Here is a 10,716-nt window from a genome sequence, read left to right on the forward strand (position 1 = left end):
CCCAGGGCCTATTGTGACACCATGGGGACACCTCCTTGTCACTGGGGACCCATTGTGACACCATGGGGACCCCCCCTTGTCCTCAGGACTCATTCTCACATCCTGGACACCCCCCATTGTCCCCAGGGCCCATCGTGACATCCACTGCACCCCCTTGTCCCCAGGGCCCATTGTGACATTCAGGGGACCCCTCTTTGTCCCCAGGGCCCATTGTGACATGCTGGGGATGCTCTTTGTCCCCAGGGCCCATTGTGACATCCTGGGGACCCCCTTGTCCCCAGTGCCTATTGTGAAATCCTGGGCACCCCCTTTATCCCCAGGGCCCATTGTGACATTCCAGGACACCCCTTGTCCCCATGGCCCATTGTGAAATCCTGGGGACCTCCTTTGTCCCCAGGGCCCATTGTGACGTCCCAGGACCCCCCTTTGTCCCCAGGGTCCATTGTGACATCCTGGGGACCCTCTTTGTCCCCAGGGCCCATTGTGACAGGGTGGGGACTCCCTTTGTCCCCAGGGCCCATTGTGACATCTCAGGATCCCCCTTTGTCCCCAGGGCCCATTGTGACATCTCAGGACACCCCAATTGTTTCCAGGGCCCATTGTGACATCCTGGGGACCGCCCAGTTGTCTCCAGGGCCCATTGTGGCATCCTGGGTACCCCTTTTATCCCCGGGGCCCATTGTGACATCCTGGGGACTCCCCTTGTCACTGGGGACCCATTGTGACACCATGGGGACCACCCCTTTCTCCCCAGGGCCCATTGTGACGTCCCAGGACCCCTCTTTGTCCCCAGGGCCCATTGTGACATCCCCGGACCCCCCATTGTCCCCAGAGCCCATTGTGACATCCTTGGGACCCCCATTGTCCCCAGGGCCCATTGTGACATTCAGGGGACAGCCTTTTTCCCAAGGGCCCATTGTGACACCATCGGGACCCCCGTTGTCCCCAGGGCCAATTGTGACACCATGGGGACCCTCCTCGTCACTGCGGACCCATTGTGACACCATGGGGACCTGCCCTCGTCCTCAGGGCCCGTTGTGACATCCTGGGGACCCTCTTGTCCCCAGGGCCCATAGTTGCACCCTGGGGACCCCCTCTTTATTCCCAGTGCCCATTGTGACATCCCAGGACCCCCCTATGTCCCCAGGGCCCATTGTGACACCATGGGGACACCCCTTTGACTCCAGGGCCCATTGTCACATCCCAGGACCTCCCAATTGTCCCCAGGGCCCATTGTGACATCCTGGGGACCCGCCCTTGTCCGCAGGGCCCATTGTGAAGTCCCAGGACCCCCTTTGTCCCCAGGGCCCATTGTGACATCCTGGGGACCCCCCTTGTCACTGGGGACCCATTGTATACACCATGGGGACCCCCATTGTCCCCAGGGCCCATTGTGACATCCTGGGGACCCCCCTTGTCACTGGTGACCCATTGTGACACCATGGGGACCCCCGTTTGTCCCCAGGGCTCATTGTGACATCCCAGGACCTCCCATTGTCCCCAGGGCCCATTGTGACATCATGGGGACCGCCTTGTCCCTCTGGCCCGTTGTGGCACCGTGGGGACCTCCTTTGTCCCCAGGGCCCATTGTGACACCATGGGGACCCCTTTTGTCACTGTGGTCCAATGTGACATCCCAGGACCCCACTTCGTACCCAAGGCCCATTGTGACACCGTGGGGACCCCCCTTGTCTCCAGGACCCACCGTGGCACCGTGGGGACCACCCTTGTCACTGGGACCCATTGTAAAACTATGGGGATCCCCCCTTGTCCCCAGAGCCCATTGTGACATCCTGGGGACCCCCTTGTTCCCCATGGCCCACTGTGATGTCCCAGGACCCCCCCCTTGTCCCCAGAGCCCATTGTGACATCCTGGGGACGCCCTTTTTCCCCAGGACCCATTGTGGCACCATTGGGACCCCCTTTGTCACTGGGGCCCATTGTGACTTCCCAGGACCTCACTTTGTCCCCAGGGCCCATTGTGACTTCCGGGGGACCCCCTTTGTCACCAGGGCCCATTGTGACGTCCCCGGACCCCCCATTGTCCCCAGACCCATTGTGACATCTTGGGGACCCGCTTTGTCCCCAGGGCCCATTGTGACATTCAGGGGACAGCCTTTGTCCCAAGGGCCCATTGTGACACCGTTGGAATCCCCGTTGTCCTCAGAGCCCATTGTGACATCCTGGGAACCCCCTTTGTGCCCAGGGCCCATTGTGACATTTCAGGACCCCACTTTGTCCCCAGGGCCCATTGTGACATCCTGGAGACGCCCTTTGTCCCCAGAGCCCGTTGTGACATCTAAGGACCCCCCAATTGTGCCCAGGGCTCATTGTGACATCCCAGGACCCCCCATTGTCCCCAGGGCCCATTGTGATGTCCTAGGCCCCCCCTTTGTCCCCAGGGCCTATTTTGACATCCTGGGGACCCCCCTTTGTCCCTAGGGCCCGTTGTGACATCCTGGGGACCTCGTTTGTCACTAGGGTCCATTGTGGCACCATGGGGATGCCCTTTGTCCCCAGGACCCATTGTGACATCCTGGGCACCCCCTTTGTCCCCAGGGCCTATTGTGACAGGGTGGGGACTCCCTTTGTCCCTAGGGCCCATTGTGACATCCTGGGGACCTCGTTTGTCCCCAGGGTCCATTGTGGCACCATGGGGACCCCCTTTGTCCCCAGGGCCCATTGTGAAATCCTGGGGACCCCCTTTGTCCCCAGGACCCATTGTGACATCCTGGGCACACCCTTTGTCCCCAGGGCCTATTGTGACAGTGTGGGGACTCCCTTTGTCCCCAGGGTCCATTGTGAAATTCTGGGGACCCCCTTTGTCCCCAGGGCCCATTGTGACATCCTGGGGACCCCACTTTGTTCCCAGGACCCATTGTGATGTCCACAATGGCCCCGTTGTCCCAAGGGGTCATTGTGACATACTGGGGACCTCCTTTGTCCCCAGGGCCCATTGTGACGTCCCTGGACCCTCCATTTTTCCAAGAGCCCATTGTGACATCCTGGCGACCCCGCTTTTTCCTCAGGGCCCATTGTGGCACCATGGGGAGCCCCTCTGTCTCCAGGGCCCATTGTGACATTTAGGGGACTCATCTTTGTCCCCAGGGCCCACTGTGACATCCCAGGACCCCCCTTTGTCCCCAGGGCCCGTTGTGACATCCTGGGGACCTCGTTTGTCACTAGGGTCCATTGTGGCACCATGGGGATGCCCTTTGTCCCCAGGACCCATTGTGACATCCTGGGGACCCCCTTTGTCCCCAGGGCCCATTTTGGCACCACAGGGACGCCCTTTGTCACTGGGGCCCATTGTGACATCCCAGGACACCCCTTGTCTCCAGGGCCCTTTGTGACATTCAGGGGACCCCTCTTTGTCCCCAGGGCCCGTTGTTGCATCCTGGGGTCCCCCCTTGTCCCCAGGGCCCATTTTGACATTCAGGAGAGCCCTCTTTGTCCCCAGGGCCTGTTGTGACATCCTGGGGACCCCCTTTGTCACTGGGGCCCATTGTGACATCCCAGGACCCCCCTTTGTCTGCAGGCCCCAATGTGACATTCAGGGGACCCCACTTTGTCCCCAGGGCCCACTGTGACGTCCTAGGACCTCCCTTTGTCCCCAGGGCCCATTGTGACACCGTGGGGACCCCCTGTTTTCCCCAGGGCCCATTGTGACATCTGGTGGACCCCCTTGTCCCCAGGGCCCATCGTGGAACCGTGGGGACCCTCCTTGTCACTAGGGCCCATTGTGACACCATGGGGACCACCCCTTTCTCCCCAGTGCCCATTGTGACATCCTGGGGACCCCACTTGTCCCCAGAGCCCATTATCACATCCTTGGGACCCCTGTGTCCCCAGGGCCCATTGTGACGTCCCAGGACCCCCCATTGTCCCCAGGGTGCATTGTGACACCGTGGGGACCCCCTTTGTCCCCAGAGCCCATTGTGACATCCTGGGGAGCCCCCTTTGTCCTCAGGGCCCATTGTGACATTTCTGGACCCCCCACTGTCTCCAAGGCCCATTGTGAACATCCTGGGGACCCCTCTTTGTCCCCAGGGCCCATTGTGACATCCTGGGCTGCCCCGTATGTCACCAGGGCCCATTTTGACACCGTGGGGACCCCCTGTTGTCCTCACGGCCCATTGTGACATCCCAGGACCCCCAATTGTCCCCAGGGCCCATTGTGACACCATGGGGAACCCTCTTGTCACTGGGGACGCATTGTGACACAATGGGGACCCCACCTTTGTCTCAAGTGCCCATTGTGACATCCTGGGGACCCCCTTTATCCCCAGGACCCATTGTGACGTCCCAGGACCCCATTTGTCCCCAGGGCCCATTGTGACATCCCAGGGCCCCACTTTGTCCCCAGGGCCCATTGTTACAGGGTGGGACCCCCCTTGTCCCCAGGGCCCATTGTGACATCCTGGTGACTCCCTTTGTCCCCAGGGCCCATTGTGGCACCATGGGGACCCTCTTTGTCACTGGGGCCCATTGTGACATCCCAGGACCCCACTTTGTCTTAGAAGGTCACTAATCGGACTACTGGTACATCCTGACTCTGCTTTCTCAATAAACATTGAAGAACACCTGGGGTTTGTTTGCTCCAAGGGAAAACTTCCCTGCCACGGTTCCTGGTTCCCGGTCCTGTTTCCCGGTCCGGTTTGGCTTCGCTATCAGAACAGCTGCTGCCTCCACAGCCGCGCTCGAAGTCCCCGTTGTGACACCGGGATGGCGGGAGAAGGGGGGTGGCGGGGGCGGCAGCGGCGGCGATTGGAGGGGGGCAGTCGGGGCTGGGCGGACAAGCGGCGGCTGCTGCGGCTCCTCAGGCAGCGACAGCAGCAGCGATCGGGGGGACGTGGGGGGCGGACAAGCGGCGGCTGCTGCGGCTCCTCAGGCAGCGACAGCAGCAGCGATCGGGGGGACGTGGGGGGCGGACAAGCGGCGGCTGCTGCGGCTCCTCAGGCAGCGACAGCAGCAGCGATCGGGGGGACGTGGGGGGCGGACAAGCGGCGGCTGCTGCGGCTCCTCAGGCAGCGACAGCAGCAGCGATCGGGGGGACGTGGGGGGGCGGAGAAGCGGCGGCTCCTGCGGCTCCTCAGGCAGCGACAGCAGCAGCGATCGGGGGGACGTGGGGGGCGGACAAGCGGCGGCTCCTCCGGCCGCGGCCAGGACGTGGCTTCGCCGGCACCGGGGCCCGAGACCGCGCGCTGTGGGGCTGCGGGGCGGCTGTGGGGCCGGGGGGCTCCGGGGGTCCCGCAGAGGCCGCTGTGGGGCGGGATGGGGCGGCTGTGGGGCCGGGGGGCTCCGGGGGTCCCGCAGCGGCTGCTGTGGGGCGGGATGGGGCGGCTGTGGAATTACCTGTGGGGCACTCATGGGGCTGCTGTAGGGGTCTTAAGAGGCATGTCTGGAGCACTTATGGGGCGACTATGGGGCAGGTGCTGGGCTGCTACAGCGGGACCTGTGGGGCACCCAGGTATGTGCACCCATCACCGCGTGCACGCGCACGCAGCTACACACTGATGTGTAAGCAAACACGTGGCCACACACACGCACACTTCCACAAGCGTGCCCAGTCCCATCCATTGACAGAAAGACGTACGTGAAATGTACTGACATGCTTGAGGGTAAACACGTGCGTGGATGTTTGGCACACTGCACACACGCACACGTCTGAACGATAATGCTCCAGCTTTAGCATAAATGGAGCTGACATCAAGGCACTCACATGTGGACAGACCAACGTTTATAGGCACCAAGGCTTTCGCGCACAGGTTCGTCCAAGAACAGGCACATACCTGCAGGCACCCTCCGAATGTGTGTTCTGTGCATTCTCTTAAGGGACGCTAGATGGCAGCAAAGACCATGAAATTATTAACCTCAGTCTAACCCTAGGTTTATGACATTTTTTCTTACTATAGATGCGTTTGATGCTAAAAATTCCCCCAAATTGTAATGAATATGCGATAATTGTGTGAATACAAGCATCGCAAGAGCATCCAGTTTTTGGAGCACTTATGGAACATGATAAAGCCAGGCAGAGCCTGACAAAGTGCGACAGAGCCCAACAGGGCTTGACAGAGCCTGATAGAACTCAACAGGGGCCGACAAATCCCGACAGCGCCTGACAGCGAACAGTGGAGTCTGGCAGGGCCTGACAGAGGCTGTCAAAGCACGACAGAGCCAGAGGAGCCTGACAGAGCCCAGCAAACCCGACAGGAATAGACAAGGCCTGGGTGCACAGACCTGGGTGCGTGTGGAAAGGTTTCTGCCTGTTTTCCAGTGAGGAATGGTGTGTGTGCATGTGGACAAACAGAAGGCGAAGCAGCTCGGTTCCGACACTGAAGAAGGCTGTACAGTCACGTAGACACGGGGGCTGCTCCGCTCCTGCTCTCTTGCAGGACACAGAGGCCTCAGAGCCCTGTTCAGTTCAGTTCAGTTCCATACAATGTTCACTGACTGCAAGAAAATCCCTCAAATCCCCCACAATGTGGGGCTCAAAAGGGAGTCCCCCTGAAAAGAGGGGGTCACAGTCCAAAAATGCCTGAAAATTCCTGGGGGAGGATAAAACTTATTAAACCCTGTAAATATGAGCGTGAGAATTTCAAACAGAGAGAAGTCTGTCGTTTGTATTTATATATTGCAGAATGGTATTCATGTAGATATAAAATGATTTTAAAATAAAACCCCTTTTCTACTCTGTTATATAAAGGATTTTAGAATGTAAAGAATTTCTGTTGATGGTTTTAAGAATACAAACATCTTATCTATTTGTAGATTAAAAAGTGAAGGACTTGAAAAAGAAAAAAATATCTAGATAGGAACTTAAAATAGAAAAAAGTGTGAGTAGGCAGAGCTATGTATAATTACTACGTGTTACATAGTCTAAATAGGTAATAAATATCATCTATATATATCCACTCACACCCGTATACATACCTTTAATTTATTAATAAATGTAAATCGATATCCCAGTCTAAATATATATAATTGTAAATATGTCAAAATCTGTAAATTTGAAAAGATACCTGAGTGTTAAAATGGAAGTTTAAATGTATTTAAGTGTAAATAGACACCGGATCAGAGCGCAGCGCGGGACAAACGGGGACGGGTGATGATAGGCGGAGAGAATGGAAATTGACGTGCTTAGCTGGCCAATCAGATTGCGGAGAGGGAAGAGAAGGGGCGGGCCGCGGGGGCAGGGTTGTCTCGAGGGCTTCCCAATGCGCATGCGCAGAAGTGGGCGCTGCGAGGTGCACGGGGCGCTCTCGGCGGCCACGTGCGCGCACCGTTGGAGCCCGGAGCGGACTCGCTGCGCCGCTGTTTCTGCGAGGCCCCGGGGAGTGCCCGGCCCGGCCCCGCCCGGCCCGCTCCGCTCCGTCTCAGAGCCGCCTGGAGAGCCGGGTCGGGCAGCCCCTTCTCGGCTCCACCTCTTCCCGAGCTAAGCCACGCCCCCTTGGGGCCGTGCCATGTTGACCGCACCCTCTCCCTACCCCAAGAGGCTCCTCCCATGGGGGCGTGCCCCAGAGAATGCCCGCCCCCAGACCACCTCCCATGGGGCGTGACACAGAGGCTCCGCCCCCCCGAGGGGCTCCCCGTGGGCGTGCCCTCTCAGTACCCGCCCCTCGGCACTGACCCCACCCCATGTAGGCGGGGCCACACCCAGCTGCCCCCTCCCATCTGTGACCCATAACCAAGCCCATAGCAGCCCTATGGCTGCCCCACAGGTCCCGCTGTAGCAGCCCAGCACCTGCCGCTTGTCCGCCCAGCCCCGACTGCCCCCCCCCAATCGCCGCCGCTGCCGCCCCCGCCACCCCCCTTCTCCCGCCATCCCGGTGTCACAACGGGAGATGTTGCAATGGGCCCTGGGGACAAAGGGGGTCCCCAGGATGTCACAATGGGCCCTGGGGACAAGGGGGCCCCCAGGATCTCACAATGGGCCGTGGGGACAAAGAGGGGTCCCCAGGATGTCACAATGGACCCTGGGGACAATGGGGGGTCCTGGGACGTCACAATGGGCCCTGGGGACAAAGGGTTCCCCAGGATGTCACAATGGGCCCTGGGGACAATGGGGGTCCCCAGGATTTCACAATGGGCCCTGGGGACAACGGGGGTCCCGACGGTGTCACAATGGGCCCTTGGGCCAAAGGCTGTCCCCTGAATGTCAAAATGGGCCCTGGGGACAATGGGGGTCCCCAGGATGTCACAATGGGCTCTGGGTACCATGGGGGGTCCGGGAACGTCACAATGGGCCCTGGGGACAAAGGGGGTCCTGGGACGTCACAATGGGCCCCAGTGACAAAGGGGGTCCCAATGGTGCCACAATGGGTCCTGGGGAAAAAGGGCGTCCCCAGGATGTCACAATGGGCTCTGGGGACAAGGGGGGTCCCCACGGTGTCACAATGGGTCTTGGGTACAAAGTGGGGTCCTGGGATGTCACATTGGGCCACAGTGACAAAAGGGGTCCCCATGGTGCCCCAATGGGCCCTGGGGACAAAGGAGGTCCCCATGGTGCCACAGTGGGCCCCAGTGACAAAGGGGGTCCCCACGGTGTCATAATGGGCCTTGGGTACAAACTGGGGTCCTGGGGTGTCACACTGGGCCACAGTGACAAAAGGGGGCCCCATGGTGCCACAATGGGCCCTGGGGACAAAGGGGGTCCCCAGGATGTCACAATGGGCCCTGGGGAGAAAGAGGGGGTCCCCATGGTGTCACAATGGGTCCCGAGTGATAAGGGGGGTCCCCACGGTGCCACAATGGGCCAGAGGGACGAGGCGGTCCCCATGATGTCACAATGGGCCCTGGGGACAATGAGGTGTGCCCAGGATGTCACAATGGGCCCTGAGGACAAGGGGGGGTCCCCATGCTGTCACAATGCGTTACCAGTGACAAGGGGGGTCCACATGGTGTCACGATGGGCCCTGGGGACAAACGGGGGTCCCTATGGTGTCACAATGGGTCCCCACTGACAAGTGGGGTCCTGAGATGTCACAATGGGTCCTTGGGACAAAGGAAGGTCCCCAGGATGTCACAATGGGCCCTGGGGACACTGGGGGTCCCCATGGTGTATACAATGGGTCCCCAGTGACAAAGAGGGTCCCCAGGATGTCACAATGGGCCCTGGGGACAAAGGGGGTCCTGGGACTTCACAATGGGCCCTGCGTACAAGGGCGGGTCCCCAGGAGGTCACAATGGGCCCTGGGGGCAAAGGGGGCTCCTGGGATGTGACAATGGGCCCTGGAGTCAAAGGGGTGTCCCCATGGTGTCACAATGGGCCCTGAGGACAATGGGGGTCCTGGGATGTCACAATGGGCACTGGGAAGAAAGAGGGGGTCCCCAGGGTGCCACTATGGGCCCTGGGGACAAGAGGGTCCCCAGGATATCACAATGGGCCCTGGGGACAACGAGGGTTCCGACGGTGTCACAATGGGCCCTTGGGAAAAAGGCTGTCCCCTGAATGTCACAATGGGCCCTGGGGACAATGGGGGTCCCCAGGATGTCACAATGGGCTCTGGGGAGAAAGGGGTGGTCCCCATGGTGTCACAATGGGCCCAAGTGACAAGGAGGGTCCCCATGGTTCCACGGTGGGCCCTGCGGACAACGGGGTCCACCGGATGTCACAATGGGCCCTGGGGACAAAGGGAGGTCCTAGGATGTCACAGTGGGCCCTGGGGACAAAGTGGGGTCCCCTGACTGTCACAATGGGAGCTGGGGACAAAGGGGGTCCTGGGATGTCACAATGGGCCCCAGTGACAAAGGGGGTCCCCATGGTGTCACAATGGGCCATGGGGACAAAGGGGGGTCCTCGGATGCCACAACGGGCCCTCGGGACAACTGGGGGGTCCTGAGATGTCGCAATGGGCCCTGGGGACAATGGGGGGTCCCCACGGTGCCACAATGGGTCCCCAGTGACAAGGGGAGTCCCCAGGATGTCACAATGGGCCCTGGGGATAAAGGGGGTCCCCAGGATGCCACAATGGGCCCTGGGGAAAAAGGGGGGTCCTGGGATGTCACAATGGGCCCTTGGGAAAAAGGCTGTCCCCTGAATGTCACAATGGGCCCTGGGGACAATGGGGGTCCCCAGGATGTCACAATGGGTCTTCAGTATAAAGTGGGGTCCTGGGATGTCACAATGGGCCCTGGGGATCAAGGATGGTGCCCAGGATGTCACAATGGGCTCTGGGGACAATGGGGGGTCCTGGAATGTCACAATGGGCCCTAGGGACAAAGGTTGGTCCCCAGGTTGTCACAATGGGTCCTGGGGACAACTGGGGGTCCCCAGGATGTCACAATGGGCCCTGGGGACAAGGGGGATACCCACGGTGTCAAAATGGGCCCTGGGGACAAAGGGAGGTCCCCAGGATGTCACAATGGGCCCTGGGGATGACGGGGGGTCCTGGGACGTCACAATGGGCCCTGGGGACAATGGGGCGTCCTGATATGTTACAATGAGCCCTGGGCACAACTGGGGGGTCCTTAGATGGGGGGTCCTTATGTGGGGGGTGATGGTTAAAGTGTAAGTATGGAGAAGCTTGGCAGATTGATTATATTACACTTCCACAAACACGCCAAGGTAAGCATTATGTACTTACAATGGTGGAAGCAACCACGGGATGGTTGGAAACATCTGCCGTACCTCATGCTACAGCCCGAAATACCATCTTGGGCCTTGAGAAGCAAGTCCTTTGGTGGCCGGGTACGCCAGAAAGAATTGAATCAGAC

The sequence above is a fragment of the Patagioenas fasciata genome, chromosome 26 (assembly GCF_037038585.1).
Source record: "Patagioenas fasciata isolate bPatFas1 chromosome 26, bPatFas1.hap1, whole genome shotgun sequence".
NCBI classification, from domain to species: Eukaryota; Metazoa; Chordata; class Aves; order Columbiformes; family Columbidae; genus Patagioenas; species Patagioenas fasciata.